This window comes from Ictidomys tridecemlineatus, chromosome 2 (genome assembly GCF_052094955.1).
Source record: "Ictidomys tridecemlineatus isolate mIctTri1 chromosome 2, mIctTri1.hap1, whole genome shotgun sequence".
Taxonomy (NCBI): Eukaryota; Metazoa; Chordata; class Mammalia; order Rodentia; family Sciuridae; genus Ictidomys; species Ictidomys tridecemlineatus.
Genome location: NC_135478.1, coordinates 145,105,642 through 145,123,123, shown reverse-complemented (window position 1 = coordinate 145,123,123; position 17,482 = coordinate 145,105,642). Strand labels below are relative to the sequence as shown.

General features: G+C 36.2%; 1 long non-coding RNA gene across 1 annotated transcript; it reads right to left on the bottom strand.

Annotated features, from left to right (window-relative positions):
* Nucleotides 1-3,903: 3,903 nt before the first annotated feature.
* LOC120891964 (uncharacterized) lies at nucleotides 3,904-12,167 on the bottom strand. Its single transcript, XR_005736559.2, has 2 exons — nucleotides 10,308-12,167; nucleotides 3,904-8,798 (listed from the first exon to the last, which is right to left on the bottom strand). It is a non-coding gene; the product is annotated as an uncharacterized LOC120891964 (long non-coding RNA).
* Between the last annotated feature and the right edge of the window lie 5,315 nt (nucleotides 12,168-17,482).

Sequence of the window (17,482 nt, the reverse complement as noted above, 5' to 3'; positions counted from 1 at the left end):
TAGTTTATTCTCTCTCTATTTTTCTTTATTTGTCTTAAGAAATTCTTCCTGGGCTGGGGTTGTAGCTCAGTGGTGGAGCGATTACCTCACATTTGTGAGGCACTGGGTTTGATTCTTAGCACTGCATATAAATAAATAAAAGATCCATCAACAAGTAAAAAAAAAATTTAAAAAAATCTTCCTAATACAAGTGTTACAAATCAGAGGGTTTTTTTTTTTTGCTCAATTAAGATAGAAAATATGAATAGGTAAGATAAAACCATCCAAACAAGGCTTTATTGAGGCTTATGCTGCAGCACAAGGGAGTCGGTACAGGATCAGAGTTACAGACTGGCTCCTCAATGACCAGAGGAGTAGAAAAAGGAGGTGGGCCTGTGTAGGTGCACAGTCATCTGTTAACTGCAGGACATACTGGTTTGCACATTCATACTGGATCCATCTGAGCTCAGTTGTCTTAGATGGTAGGGGTACTCATCTCTACCACCCAGGAAGTGGGAAAATTCCCAAGTCCAAAGGGAAGCAGTGTGTCCTCTGGATCTCTGAGAGTTGTGGAAGTGGGGAGTCCAAAGGGGAAACTCCTGAGCATCTGGAGGAAAGGAGAGTCTTCCAGAGCTTCTGGTGGCTACCACCAAAGGCAGAAAAACAACACTTGGGAGGGTTAGGCTTTTTTTCACTTTCTTTTTTTTTTTTTTTTTTTGGATACTGAGGATTGAACTCGGGTACTCGACCACTGAGCCACATCCCTAGCCCTATTTTGTTTTTTATTTAGAGACAGGGTCTCACTGAGTTGCTTAGCGCCTTGCTTTTACTGAGGCTGGCTTTGAACTCGTGGTCCTCCTGTCTCAGCCTCCTGAGTTGCCAGGATTACAGGCGTGAGTCATTGTGCCTGGCTTTTCTTTCTTGTCTTGCAAGGTCACAAAGATTTTTTATCTAGCTCTTATATTTAGATCTGTGATATTGTTCAAGTAAATTGTTGTATGTTGCATAAAGGTTGGGCTTTATGTTTATCCACATGATTCTTCAGTTTGTTCAAGATTATTTGTTTAAATTAGTATATTTTCCCTATTAACTTGGCGTATTGAAAACTATGTGGGTTTTTTCTGGGCTTTTTCTCTTCTGTTAACCTGTGTGGTCTGTTACACCTATGCTAATGTCGCAGTAACTAGATTACTATAGATTGCTAGTAAATCTTAAAATTCTCACCTTCAATTTTGAAAGAAATTTTTACCAGGTGTAGAATTCTAGATATTTTCATTCAGCACTTTAGATCCTAACTGCTCCATTCTCTTTTGTCTTGCATAGCTGTAGGCAAGAAGTTGGTATCATTCTTTTTTAAAATTTATATGTATTTTACAATTTAAAATTTTTTAATAATTGATTTATAATTGGACATAATACATGTATCATAAATTCACTATTTTGAAGTGTGCCATTCAGTGTTTATAGTGTATTCACAAAGCTGTGCAACCATCATCACTAATTCTGCAACTTTTATATCACTTCACGAAGAAACTATACATGACCAGTGTAACTTCATATCATGTATAATCATAAGATTGGGAACTTATACTCCATGTATGTATAATCTATCAAAATACTTTTACTGTCATGTATTTAAAAAGAACAAATTTAAAAAAAAAAAAAGAAACTCTAGGCTGGGGAGGTAGCTTAGTGGTAGAATTCTTACCCTGTAAAAGGCCCTTGGTTCAATCCCCAGCACCACAAACAAAAAGAAACCTTATGCTTTTTAGCAGTCACTCTTTATTTCCCCCTTCCCTTTTTGCTCCAGCAACTACTAGTCTACTTTCTGTCCATATGGATCTGCCTATTCTGTACATTTCAGTAAGTGGAATCATTCAATATATGGTCTTTTATGTCTGGTTTCTTTCATCTTGCATAATGTTTTCAAGGTTTATCCATGTACCATCACTTCATTTCTTTTCATGGTAGAATAACATTCCACTGCATCGATCTTACACATTTTGTTGATGGGCCTTTAGGTTGCTTCTACTCTTTGGTGATTATGAATAATGCTGCCATGAGCATTATTGCAGGAGTTTGTGTAAAAGTATGTTTATTTTCCTCTGGTGTATACCTTAGAGAAGAATTGTTGGGTCATTAGTTAAGAGTATTTAACTTTCTGAAAACTGCCAGTCTTTTTGCTGCACATTTTACATTCCCAACAGCAATGTTGAGGGTTCCAATTTCTCAACATTCTTGCCAAAAACTATCAATTGTCCGTGTTGTATTATAGCCATCCTGTTAGTTGGAGGTTGTGTCTCTTGCCTTTGATTTGCATTTCCATAATGATTAATATGTTGAGCATCTTTTCATATACTTATTGGCCACTTGTTCAACTCTGGAGAAATGTCTGTTTAAATCCTCATTTTTAAATTATTTTTTCATATTGAGTGTTAGGATTCTTTTGATGTTCCAGGGTCTAGGCTCTAACGTGATCTGCAATATTTTCTACAGTCTCTCAAAGGCCACTTTTTTGATAGTGGCCTTTGCCAAAAAAAAGTTTTTTTGTTTGTTTTGCAGTCATGGGAATCTGACCCAAGGCCTCGTGGGTGCCAGGCAAGCACTCTACCACTGAGCTATATCTCCAGCACCCAGAAAAGAGTTCTAGTTTCGATGAAGTATAGTTTATCTGTTTTGTTTGGTTTTGTTTTTCCTTCACTGCTTGTACTTCAGGTTCCATCCAAGTAACTAGTGCCTAAGCAAAGGTCACAAAGATTTACACCTGTGTTCTTTCCTAACAGTTTTATAATTCTAGCTCTTTACATGTAGTTCTTCGATACATTGAAGTTAATTTTTGTACATGACTTGAGATATAAAGATCTAACTGCATTCTTTTTGTGTGTATGCAGATTTCCAATTATTCCAGCACCATTTGTTGAAAACCTGTACTTCATGGTGCTGGTATTTGAATTGGTAGGTCAAAACAGTGCAATGTTCTAAAAGAACCTTTCTTTGGGATAATATAAAAGTAAATATGTGGGCTAAGGGTGTAGCTCAGTGGCAGAGCACTTGCCTAGCATGTGTGAGTTACTGGGTTCAGTCCCAGCACCACATACACAGAAAGTAAATATGTAACTACTTAACCAATTAAAAAACAGTGCCACCTCAAAGCCCTCTATTTATGGATAATCACTGTTACCATTTGGTGAATATGGTTCTATTTTATTATTTTGGTGATAATATCATACCACTATTGAAGTTTACTCATTTTCATTAGCATTCTTTCATTATTGAAATTTTAAGTTGTTTCCAGTTTATACTTTCACACCAATAGAATATGAGTTCCAAGTTTCCCCATTCTTATGGCAAAACTGACTTTTGTCAATAATTTCCCATCTTTATTAGTCTAATAAGCAAAAAAGTCAGATTTCATTACATTTTTGTCATTGTGACTATAGTTGAACATCTTTTTTTTTTTTTTTTTTAGTATCCTGACCATTTCTTTGTGAATTACTTGTTTATGGCTATTTTCTATTTGGGGCTGTTGCTTTTAACAGTTTTTATATATTTTTAACATTAAAACTTTTAAATCTCTGTTGCAAATGTGTTTTTCACCTTATATTTTGTCTTTGAATTTTTTCTTTATTTTTACTGTTCAGCATCTGTACATTTTGTAAACATTATCACATTCTTTGCCTTTGTTTTTGTTTTGCTTTTGTTGTATAACACTATTTTATAATCACCAGATAATTCTCATTCACATTATCTAGATTTTTGAAAGTGGTTATAATTGTGTAAAATATAGAACCTATTTTGTTTATATTCATCCTCATTATATTTTTCTGGACAGAAACACATGGATATATGTTCAACTCCGGCACTGCACAGCCCCCCAGTGTACTGTTTTTCAGACCCAAAGAAAGAACTTGGAGGACTGTCAGAGAGGTTTGAACATTTTATTATTCACTCCTTGCCAGCAGCAGGCCAGGATATAATGGAGAGCTGCACAGTGCCTACAAGCTAGGGAAATATATTATAGTTTGCATGCCCAATGTGCAGGTGACTATCTTTGGATGTTTTATGAGTATATTCCTTTACAACCAAGGTCACTCTCTTCAGATCCTTTCCCAAGGATTGGAGATAAGGGAAGTGGCCAGCTCCCCCTTCCCATTTCTCTCTTATACATTCTTTTAGAGACCTTTTTCTCACTGCAAGCTTTCCTAGGCACTGATTAGTTTTTAACGTAACAGTGTGGTATGGAACAGCATTGTTGAGCCTGGGATCCTTGTACACATGTGGAATCCCTGTCTTCATGGCAAATTTCTGGAAATCAATCTCTCTCCACCCCCATAACACCCTTTGGTGCTGGGGATAGAACCCAGGACCTCACACATGCTAGCACACGCTGTACCACTGAGCGACATGCTTCTTAAAGTCTGTGTAGATGCACTTGTAAATGTTGATTAGTGTATTGGTGGGTCACCACCTCATGAATGGCACATGAGTCATCTCACCACCCATCTTGATGAGAGTCATTCTTCCAGGCCTAAATTGGAAAGCTGCATTTCTGGGTTTTGACCTTTGTAGCTTAAAAGAGTTTAACCCATCTCGAGTTTATATAAATTTTCACCAAGTACTTATATATATATATATATAGCTCATTCTTTAAAAATTTAAATATTTAATTCATCTATTATAAGTTTATAGAACTTTTGATTCTCCATAAAATACTTGAGAAATAAGTTTCTTAACAAGTGGATTTGTTCTTTATTTTTTGGAAGATCCACTACTAAAGCTCTTTTAGGCCCACTGAGTCAATGCTGGAAAAAGAAAAGCAAGATAGATTTTTTTTAAAAAAAGATAATATTTATGGTCTTCCTCCAAATCTCTTGACTGGTCTTTATTTACATCTGCATATAAATGTCACTTCCTCAGAAAGGCATTGAATAAAAAAATATATAGTTGATTCAACATTCAAGAAAGGTACTTACCTCCTTCACAACCTTAATATGATAGACTTCTCATTACTTAGCTCACTCAGTGCCAGTTATGTGTTGGGTAGTATTTCAGTCCCAGGGGTATGATAGTGCTCAAAACTATCAAAAGTCCCTGATTTCACAACACTTATTGTGGAAGAGTGAAATAAATGTAAAATCTGTCAGTCTTTGGTGCTTCTATCTAAAGAAGATGATCACCCCCATTATTCTGATTCCTGTTCCTTTCTTACTAGCACTTATCACTACTCACCTCATCCTGTCTGCTTATTTAGTGTCTCTTCTCCCACTTGGATGTGCACTCCATTTGAGCAGGGACCTTTTTCTGTCTTGTTCATCACATATCCCCTGCACCTTGAATAGATTCTGGCACATAAGAGCCATTTCTAAATACTTAAAGTCAATGACTGGCTTTAGAAACATTATTGCAGTATTTTTTCAGTATGTTAATTTCTATTGGTGTGTGGAAGAAACTAACATGCTTAGCAGTATATCTGGACTTATAAATATGATGTATAGATTGACTACCTAACTATCTTAAAAGTACGACTATGAGTGAAGCTGTTCACATCAGTCTTTATGTTAATTCTTATCAGGGTTTTAAATCAATGCGATTATGCTACTACTAGTGATAGCTCTGTTATTTGAGCATTCACTGTGTCAACCTGCATGCCAAGTAGTCTTGGTTCATCCTTTAAAAAACCCAGTCAGTAAGGGATTTTATTTATTGATTGATTTTTGATTGATTTGGTACTGGTGATTGAACTCAGAGGCTCTCTGCCACTGAGTTACATCCCTGGTCCTATTTGTGGTTTTGCTTTTTTGTTTTTGTTTTTCAGACAAGGTCTCACTAAGTTGCCAAGTATGGCCTTAAACTTGTGACCCTCCTGCCTCAGCCTCCCCAGTCACTGGGATTACAGACATTTTAACTAATACTGAATAAAAGGATAGATAGTAAAACAGGCAGCCACTTAAAAGCCAAAAAAGGGCTTTTCTTTAAATGTAAAGACCACTGTATAAAATTAACCTGGGGGGGGAGGGTGTCCACAGGGAAGGATAGGACTGGACAGACCTGAGTAAAGGCTATAGACCAGCACCCTACCTGATAGCTACATTAATTAATTTCTAGACTGGTACACTTGGGTGGCAACTTGCTATCGGGTCCCTTCTCCAGTGAGAGATCTGCTGCTTTTCTTCTCAAATCCTACTCCTTTCACTCTCACCTTCTTTGTCCTTGGGTTTCTTGCAATCCTAGAACAAAAACCCAGGAAGAAATCAGCAGGAAGCTGCTGGGGTCTCTGCAATACTAGATTAGGTGTGGGGGTTGCGTAGCCCACCACTGAAAGCTGCAACAGGTGACTTCAGTAGTAATGGAGATTAATCTGGCTTTTCTGGCTGCAATCCTGGGAACTGACCCCAGCCACCACTTCAATGTGCGAAAGCTGCTACCACTAAAACTGGCTTTGTCAACAGTAGATTCCTATAATTTAGATGGAGCCTACCCACCAGCAAAAGTGGAAAAATCTGGTTTCATCTCAAACTCCAATTTCACTATGGGGAAACTTGGGGATGTTAAGTGATTTACCCAAGAAGAAACCGTTGGGAGGCAACTGAACTGAAATTATGTTTATGATGATCAGGTTTCCTGGCTCCCAAAACTTGAAAGAGAAGTTGCAAAAAACAGAAGTTAAGATGTCAGTCTAGGGAATTCCTGTATCAAAAGTATCAGCTCCTTTTTGTCTTGCTAGCATGATCAGTGAGGGTGTGTTATATTAGTAGGATGCTTTCTTGATCCTAGAAAACTCAGAGGTTAAAGTGAAAGGAGAGGACAGATGGGTCAATGTCCTTGGGAGCCCCATACCTCCAAAGGCAGACAATGAAAACCTTAATGCTTAGTCAAGGGGAGTTGTCAGGTCATTTTGAAGAGAATTTAGAGCTGGATTTTTACAGTTTTATTGAGGCACTTACTTTATAGTTGAGCTTAGGAAATTTTAACACCTAAATACTCTTAATGTTTCAGACTCTTAATGTTTCAGACTATCTTTTCAGTCACCTATTTCCATGTATCTTAAGCCCCACTGAAAGTATTTCCTCAACAGACTTTTGTAGTGATCCAGGGGAATAAATGTTGAGATTATTTTCCCCTCACATTTTGGTTGTGAATGTCCTACCATTTCCACAAGGGCTTTCTCAAAATGCCCTTGCTTACAGAGGCTATTCCCTGTGCTGACCTATTGTGAACCCTCCCTTCTTAAAACTCATCATTTCTAAGAACTGAGTCATGCTCATTAGCATAATGCCATTTGTTATAGTTATCTACACACTTGTGTGATCTCATGTAGTAGCCTTTAAGCCAGTAGGTGGAAATGAAATATATATATACCTATCCCAGTGGTTTATACTTGGATGACACTAAATAAATGTGTTTCACCATTCCCAAATAGTATTTATATTTTGCTGACGTGATAATGCAGGAATGGGGAGGGATGTTCAGTCTTTCTGAATAGACTTTATATTTAGGCTGGTTAACTTTTAAACCAAAGAATATATATCCCCCTCAGCTTAGAATTGTCATTGCTTTAGAGTGGGCTTGGTCACAAGCCAAAGTAGAGTGTTTCACTCAGAAAACATTATATGCTGAGAATGTTTCAAAAAACCTTGTAGTCTACACATTTTTTTGTCAGCCACAAATAGTTCAGTAAGACAGTAAATATATTACCAATTCTCTTAATGATCAGTGCTACTTGGATTGGAGCTGGAGAATATCATTCTAAGTGAAATAAGCCAATCCCCAAAAAACAAAAGCTGAATGTTTTCTCTGATATGCTAATTCACAATTGGGGGGGGGCACTGCAAGGAAGAATAAAGTTACTTTAGGTAGAGAGGATTGAGGAGTGGGGAAGGGTTATGGAGGTAGGAAGAATAGTAGAATAAATCAGACATTATTCCCTATGTACATAAATAAGACCAGTGTAATTCTATATCATGTACAACCAGAAGAATGAGAATTATATTCCATTATATAAGATGTATCATACAAAAAGTGCATTCTACTGTCATGTATAACTAAAATAAAAAAATTAAATAAAAATTTTAAAAGGCAAGTGTGTTCTCATTAGCCCACCTGTACTAACTCCCTTTATTGGAAATTACACTTTCATATTTGTAGAATCAGATGAAGCAGTTGGCTTGGAGAGACCAGGTGTTTTGCTGAAGGTCACAGAAAATGAATAAGTCAAGCCCTAGAAGCTAAATGTGCTCACTGACTTGACTGTCCTAGACTGCTTTCCTCAGTTGTGAGCATGACACACCTCAAATACCTTTATGACTGAAAAGAACAGAGGCCAGGAGGTTTTTAATGATGTGCATAGAAGTTTCCAACACTCCTCAAAGTAGAGTGTACTTTTTCTCCTTGAATAGTAGAATGCTGTGGGAATGATGCTCTGTGATTTTGGAGTCTAGGTTAGAAATAGCAATACAACTTCTACCTGGCTGTCTTGGGAGGATTGCTTTTGCTGGGCAGTCAGTATACTGCAAGGAATCCTAGTTCTTGTGGAGGGGCTTGCTTGTGAGCATCCAAACCAGCAGCCTCCATTAACCACCAGTCCTGCAAGGAAGCCTTCAAGATTCCAATCCCAACCATCTGGCTGCAATTGCATGAGGCTCCAAGTAGAGTGGAAATCCCAGCTGAGGCCAGCAGGTGTGCAGGACCGAGAGATTATGGCATAGGTTATTATCTAAGTAGGGCCTGCCATTACAAAACACTGATAAGTTTGTGACTAGGCAACAGGTGGAAATTGGCAAAACTGAGGAAACTTGGTGGAAGCCTGATGGATCTTGGGCCTGTCAGGGCATAAAGAAAAATGAAGAAAATGTTATTAGAATTTGGAGGAAAGGATTTTTTGCTATGTCACAACAAAGGTTTTTGCAACACGACCACATTCAATATCATAGTGAATAAGAAATGTGTCTAATAATTCAAAGAATAACTATTCAGGTCTCCAGGCAGATTGTTGAAGGGCAACGTGTCTTCTATCTGCCTGAAATAAAAAGAAAAGCTGAAGCATTATTAAATAAAGGAACCAAGACTTGATAACTTTTTAAAATTGTTATTAACATTCTTATTCCAAGCCTGCCCAGATGGCAAAGGACACTGAAATTAAGAAATAGCTCCTGTCCAGAGAACAAACCCAGGAAAACATGTTCTGAAGATGAAGCCAAGGGTGTATCTGGAAGACCTCAGGGAGATTTTAGATGAGGCCCCAAAGACCCTTTCAACAGACCGGGCTGGGAGGTGTACCCAGTGGTAGAGTGCTTTTCTTGCATGTTTGAGGCCCCGGATTCATTCCTGCACTGCACACATACAAAGCCTTCCAAGTGTGTGCCTCATTGGTCCTCCCCATTTAATAAAAGGTGAAGGAGAGGGCTTAAGAACCTTCATGGCCTTCTCCCAAAGCAGCATTACAAAGAGGTCAAGGTAGGAAAGCTTGTCCCAGAGAGATTTGTGGGTTTGGCATTTGTGTAATGGAGTAAATCTCTAGTAAGATTCACAGTAAACCACAAGTTTTTTAGATAACTATATTAGCAGACGTACCACAGCTTAGACTAGTAGGAATGAAAACAATAAAAAATGAAAAATAGCCTTTGAACCCTCAACTTCTACAAATAATCAACTGCAAACTCTAGCTGCTTTTTATTTTTGCAGGGCTGGTAATTGAATTCGGGTCCTCCTGCATACTAAGCAAGTGGTCTACCACTGAGCTACTCCCCAGACAATATTTTTTATTTGAACAGGAAAGAATTTAAAGGGCAGGCCCAAGAACTGAGAGGCAAAAATTGGAGTGTTCCCAGAGAACAGAACTGGACCCAAAGGTATTTCAGAATTGTTATGAACAAATGGCTATTATATGCTTCCCCTTGAAAAACATCAGATTGCTCACCTCCATCCCAGCAGCTCACCAATGTTGGGTGCATGAAGAGGAGTAGACAATTTTTCTCCTTAGTTATGGAACTAAAGATAGTGAGGATTAGTACTTGGGAAACTTCACCAGAGGGACTGGTTCTGTACCCTGAGCCAATTTACATGTCACGGGGTCCTATAGCACTAGCTTAATCCTGATGGGTTAAGAGGACTTCAGAAAATCTTGGAAGAGGTGACTGTTTTGCAGGGAAGGCTGCATCAGGCTAGAATGTAGACTAATGGTTTTAAACTGCCTGCAAATTCTTTTGACACTTCTCCCATTAGGAGAGATGGTGTCAGTTTCACTCTTGAGTATGGGCTGTCACTCTTGTCTAGCTAATTAGAGTACAGCAGAAGTGATACTTTATGACTTCATTAGAAAAGACTTTTACCTGTCTCAGGAATCTTCTCCTTGCTGGCAAGCTTCTGCTGTGAGAAATCCCAGGCAACATCAGCCACCAGACATATGAGTGAGGAGGTCTTCTAGATGACTCCAGCTCCAGCCAGCATCTGACCACAAGCAAATGAGGAAAGCCCAAAGAACTACCTGAGTCCAGAGAGGTGATAAGGCGTGACTATTGTTTTATACCACTAGGTTCAGGGTATTTGTTGCACAGCAACCAAAAACTAGAACAGATCTCTGAAACACTGAAGAGAATCCACCAGATGGTCCTGGACCCTCTCCATGTATGGCTGTTTATTTCTCAGTACCCACTGGATATGTCTTCTCTGATGCCCTGTTGGCCGGAGGTTCTTATCAACCAAAAGCTTCTCCTTGTCTTAGAATCTTGGCATTTTTGAGTCATAGTAAGAGAAATGTATAGACTTATTATCAAAAAATTGGCTAACTAGGTTACATCAGTAAGTGCTACTATGTTCTAGAGAGAAAAAAATGGTACTAGTTTCAGCAGTGGTTCAGGGCAGTTAACCTTCTCTAAGCCCTTGCTGAGTGTCACTGGCTCATTATAGAGACTTGTTAGCCACAAGTCAGTTAACATGCCACCTAGTTAATGTATTTTTTTATTATTACAGGACTGAAATGGGTTGCATATAATTGTTTTGAGCTTTTTTTATGGAACAATTAATGTGTATAGATACGTATTAGATGTCCAGTTCTCATCATGGGTGATTGTTTTGAGCTTTTAAGGTAAAGCAAAGAAAAAGGTCATTCTAGCCTATAGATCTAGTAATGCATCCTTGGAATATTTCCAAATAATTTTTTTCTCACTGTATATAATAAACATCTGTCCTAGGAGCTTTTAACAACACAAGGAAGCACAAAAGAAAAATATTCCTTATGTTTTTTTGCTTTCTTCATCTCTCCAGGAATTTGTTCTCTTTTAATTCACTGGTAGATGTCTTTCCAGAATTTTTTCCAGGCATATATAATCATGAGGTAATATATAGTGTTTTAGAACTACTTTTCTCAGTCATTCCATTTATCATCATTTTTTTGTATTTGCAAGTATTCCTTTTAATAGTTGTGGCACAATATCACAATGCCTGTGGTTGAATAATCCCCCGACCTAGTATTTTACTACTATAAATAATATTTTAATGAGCATTCCCTTTTTTTTTTTTGTACCAAGGATTGACTTAACCACTGAGCCACATCCCAGCCCCCCCCCTTTTTTGTATTTTATTTAAAGACAGGGTCTCACTAAGTTGCTGAGGTTATCTTTGAACTCTCGATCCTCCTGCCTCAGCCTCCTGAGTCTCTGGGATTACCAGTGTGCATCACTGCCCCCAGCTCAGTGAGCATTCTTGTCTAAAGTGGATGGATCAAGGAATAGGAGTTAAATTATAAGCTAACCAGTATAATGTCAGATCATGCTACTCCTGTGTGAACCCCCAACCTCATGGCTCCCATCTTAGAGACCTAAAAGGCCCTATAACACCTGGAATGCGTGTGTGCGAACATACCTGTACGTACCCTTCCCTGTGTCCTCTCTACCTTATCTTCTCTCAATATTTTCCTTATTTGTTTCCTCAAATCTGTTCCTAAAAATACACTAGGCAAGCCCCATTTTGCCTAAGATCAAGGGCCTTGGCACTTGTCCTTCCCTTTGCCTGTAACACTTCCTTTTTGTTTTGGCAGTTTGGGCTTCAGCAGACAACTTACTTAGAAATTGTCAAGAGTATCTAAATACTGTTTATTAATTAAATCTAGTAAATATGAGCCTAACTTCTTAAAACTGTGGCTCTAAAAATTACAATTCATGTTTACACACTTAATCCTTATGATTTGTAGCATAAGAATTTCACATGATTAAATCAAGATCCATAATCCAAGTTTTAGAGAATTTAAATCCTAAAAAAACTAAATCCAAGTCTTGTACAAACTAGCACTTTGTACTGACATTTTACATGATGGTAAAAACAGTGAGTCAGCATAATTGTTTTTAAACTAAATTCATTTCAATTTGTCTAAAGGGATATCATCAGGAGTATTACCTGGATTCTTCTCTAATAAGACTCTCTAATGTTTATATTCAACAGACCTCCATATTCTTAAACCAAAAATTTAAATCACATCAAAAGGTTCTAGTTTTCCTGCCTTTCTTATCTTACAACATAGTAGCCAAGGCCGTTATTCTAGTTCATGACTAACTTTTTTTTCTTTTCTGTTACTTTTAGCAAGAAAAATTTTTAAAAGCCAATATGAGTAAAGCTTGAGAAACTTAAAAAATCATTTGAATTTTATCTGGACTGGATAAGTATGTAAATAATACCTGAGTGCTTTTTTTGATTAATTCATAAAATTTTGCCAAGAATAGAGGAAAGGGGGAAAATGAGGAAGAACACCAGGCAAATCAGACTGGTGAAAGTTGATCTATCACCTCATAATTTTATAATTATAAAAAATAGAATTTTGCACTTACAAAAACAGTTGTAGGATTTTATAGTACTATTCATGTCAGTTTGAAGTGTTTTTCCTCCATCACTAAAGAGGATCCCTCTTGGGCTAAGGATCATTGTAATTTGAATCCTAAAGCCTATCATCGGGCCCCATTACTGTCATTTAGAGGCTTCTAGTTCTTTTGCTTTTTAGATAAAACAAATAATTTTTCAATGATTATGATCATGATTGTTGTTGTTTGTTTGCAATGTACAATTTTTCATCTCATGGAGCCAGGAAAAGATGAATTTCTTGAATAGGTTCAAGGAGTTTTGGAATTTATGGGCCAGGGCAGGATTTGGAAAGTCTTTAACATTGGCACAAAATCTGGATATAGCCAGGATTAGATGTTGTATTATAAAATGTTAGGATCCTCTTCATATGAAAGCTGCAAGAAAAAAATTTTGGTATATAATACATAGATATTTTATTATATAACAGATGGAATTTATGAGGAATCATTGCATCTGTTTATTATGATGAAATCAAGTGAGATGGCTCTTCAGAAGCAATTTTGAGTTTGTTCTCTCTTGTAAGTGAAAAATATTCTTTTTGTTCTCTAATTTATTTAATACCTTGTTGTGTCTTCCAATAATCTTTTTCTGGGTACCTAGCATGACATACACTTTGTGTTCTTGCAGGGAGTATCAGTAATGAAAAGAACAGCCCAGGCTACAAAGGACTCTTCTTTGAAGCAATCCCTAGAAAATGGAACTCATCAAGATTCCTCTTATAAGTAAAAGGCAAAGACACCATAAGGCAGTAGACCTCAGGAAGCCCCCCTTAAATAAATATGAGGAATTTAGCTGCTTTTCTGGGGGGAGTGATGGGAAGTGGAGAATAACAGCAAAGTCACAAAGTTCTTGAAAACTGCTTTAGAAAGCTGCAATTTTAAGAGACTTTGCTTTAGTATGCTTATTTCCAAAGATGAGAGAGGAGGAGGGAAGAGAAAGGAGAGCTACAAATAGGAAAGTGTGGAATAAGTTTAGGGAGAAATGTAAGACAGGGTTGATGTTTTTCATAGTTTATTATTAGCATAGATAATAGAATCTCATACCAATTTTTTTCATTTTTTAAAAATATAATTTTAAGGCTGGGGCTGTGGCTCAGTGGTAGAGCATTGCCTGGCTTATGTGAGGCACTAGGTTCAATTCTCAGCAATACATATAAATAAATGAATAAAATAAATGTTCAACAACAAATGTTCAACAACATCTAAAAAAAATTTTAGAAAATAAATTTCATAGTCACAAGGAATTGTAAAAAGTAGCGAGAATCCCTATGTACCTTCACCCAGCATTCCTAAATCCTCTAATAGTAAAATCTTATATAACCTATATATAACCTCTACATTATCAATACCAAAAAACTGACATTTGTATGATACTGCCTACTAGCCTGGAGATGCATTTGAATTTTATCAATTACTTGTTTTCTCTCTACATATCATTCAGTGAAATTTAATCACATATATATAGATGCATGTAACTACCACAGTAATCCTGAACAAAATGATTTAATCACCACAAAGAAGCACTCGGGCTCCGTTTTATAATCATAACCCTCTCTACAAATGTAACCCCTGCCTGGCAACCACTGATCTGTTCTCCATCACCACAATTTTGTCTTTTTAATATATATATATATATAAGTGGAATCACACAATGCATATAACCTTTTTAGATTGGCTTCTTTTTGGTCAGGCTAACAACCTTGAAATTCTTTCAGTGTGTTGCATGTAGCAATGGTTTGTTCTTTTTTTACTGCCAAATAGTATTTGAGTGTGCGGATAAACCACAGCTTATCCATTCACTTATTGAAGGACTTTTGGGTGATTTCAAGTTGTCAGCTATTCAAAGAAAGTTGCTATAAATATTTATGTGCAGATTCTTGTGTGGACACATGTTCTCATTTCTGTAAATATCCAGGAGTACAATTTTTGAGTCTTACTGTCTACATTTAACTTTATTAAAAAAAAAACTGTCAAACTCTTTTTCAGAGCATTGTTTTGTATTCCCACTTTTGGTGTATGAGAGATCCAGCTGCTTTATGTTCTTATCAGGAGTTGTTATTTGTTTGTTTTTTCCATGTCATTCTAATAGGTATTTATATCATCATGACTTTAATTTGTATTTTTTCAGTAGTTAATGGTATTGAACATCATTTCATGTGCTTAACATTGAACATTTGAATAATCTCTTTGATGAAGTGTTTGTCTTTTTGCACATTTTCTACTTGGACTTTTTTTTTTTTTACTGTTGCTTTTAGAGATTTTTAAATTCTGAATATAAGTCTCCTGTCAGAATTATGAATCACAAATATTATCTCCCAGTCTGCACCTTGTATTTCATACTCTTAACAAGATCTTTCTTAGCAAAATGATTTGGTTTGATAAAGTCCAACTTATTGGTAGTTTTCTTTTATGAATCATGATTTTAGCATTATGTCTAAGAACTCCACCTAGCCTTGGGTCATAAAAATTCTCTGTAGTGTTATCTTTTAAAAGTTTGATGGCTTTACTCTTCACATTTGCATGAAATTTAATCATATAGAGATGCATGTAACTACCACAGTAATCCTGAACAAAATGAGTGGATTTTTGCTTTCAAATGTGACGTTTAGGTCAAGGTTCATTTTTAGCTAAGGATATCATTCTTCTAACACTATTTGTTGAAAAAAGAAATCCTTTCTCCTTAGAATTGCTTTTGCCTTTTTGTCAAAATCCATTGACTTTACTTACGTGAATTTACTTATGTCCTATTCTGCTGACATGTATCTGTCCCTCTACCAGGTACCTAATTGTCTTGATTTCTATAGAGAGAGCAATAATTTTGAAACTGGGCAGTGTGATTTTACTGATTTTCTTACATTTCCATAGTTCTCTTATCTACAAAAAAAATATTTCAGATAAAAATTGCATTAAGCCAATGAATTAGTTTGGGGAGAATTAACATCTTCAGTCTGTGAATCATAAGCACACACTGTTCTCTGTTTATTTCAGTCTTTTAAAAACTTTTTCATGAGAAGTTTCTAGTTTTCTTCATACAAATTCTGCAGTGGTTTGTTAGATTTAGACTGAAGAAAAATTTGGAGATCAATTGTAAATAGTATCCTGTTTTTTAAAAAATATTTTTTTAGTTGTACATGGACACAATATATTTATTTATTTATTTATTTATTTATTTATTTATTTTTATTTATTTATTTTTTTTATGTGGTGCTGAGGATCAAACCTAGGGCCTCACACCTGAGAGTCAAGGGCTCTACCACTGAGCTACAGCCCCACCCCTAGTGTCGTGTTTTTAATTTCAGTTTTGACATATTCAGTGCCAGTCCACAGAAGTAAGATTAATTTTTGTGTATGAACTTTGCAACCCTGCCCTCCAAACCCTTCTTTTTTTTTTTTTTTTAAGAGAGAGAATTTTTTTAAAAAAATATATTTTTTAGTTTTCGGTGGACATAACTTCTTTGTTTGTATGTGGTGCTGAGGATCGAACCCGGGCCACACAAATGCCAGGTGAGCGCGCTACTCCTTGAGCCACATCCCCAGCCCCAAACCCTTCTTATAAGTTGTTTTCTTCTACTTCCTGGAAGACGTGGTTTTAAATTGCTTATTTATTATTTTGTTTGACACAATTCAGCAGTAAAACAATCTGGGCCCTAGAGACTTCCTTATCAAAAATTTTTAAGCCATTAATTCAATTTCTTTAGTGGTTATGGCTTCAAGTTATCTGTTTCATCTTGGGTGAAATTTTGATAGTTCATAGATTTTAAGGTGTTAGTATTTCAGTTCAGTTGTCAAATTTACATGCAGAGTGGTTTATATAGTTCTTTATTATCCTTACAATGTCTGCTGGATCTATAATAATCTCCGCTTTCATTCGTGGCATTGGTAATTCCTGTCTTTCTTTTTCTTACCTGTCTCTTTTGTCACTCTCACCATCTTTAGTCAATATTAGTTTGTCAATTGTATTGACATATCAAAGAATAAGCTTTTGTTTTGATTTATTTTTCTCCATTCTCTATTTGTCTAATTTCAACTTCATTAATTTCTACTCTTTTTTATTTTTTATGTTCTTTCTTCTGCTAGCTTTTGGCTTATTTTGCTCTTTTTTTTTTTTTCCTAATTCCTTGAGATGGGAATTTTTTTATAGATTTGACACCTTTTTTTTCCTTTCCTTTTTTTTTAAAAAAACACTGGAGTTGGAACCCAAGGCCTCATATATGTGCATTGTAAGCATATGCTGTGCCACTGAGCCCCTTTCTTTCTAAGTATTTAATGCTGTAAATATCTCTGCAAGCATTGCTTTAGCTTCACATCAGTCATTTTATATATATTGTATTTTCATTCACTTCAGTATATTTTTTAATTTCCTTTGAGACTTCATTTTTGGCAACTGCATTATTTAGAAATGTGTTGCTTATCATTTTCCACTGTTTTGAGATTCTTTGGGTATCTTTCTGTACACACACACACACACATTTCATAATGGAACCAACTAGAAATCAATATGTGTGTGTGTGTATGTATGTATGTGTATATATATATATATGAAATTTGTGAAGTTTTTTTATGACCCTGAGTAGGATCTGGTCTATCCTTGGTATCTATTAGTTTTCTTTACTAAGTAGTCTGTCCTGGAAATAACATATATTCCTTCTACCTAC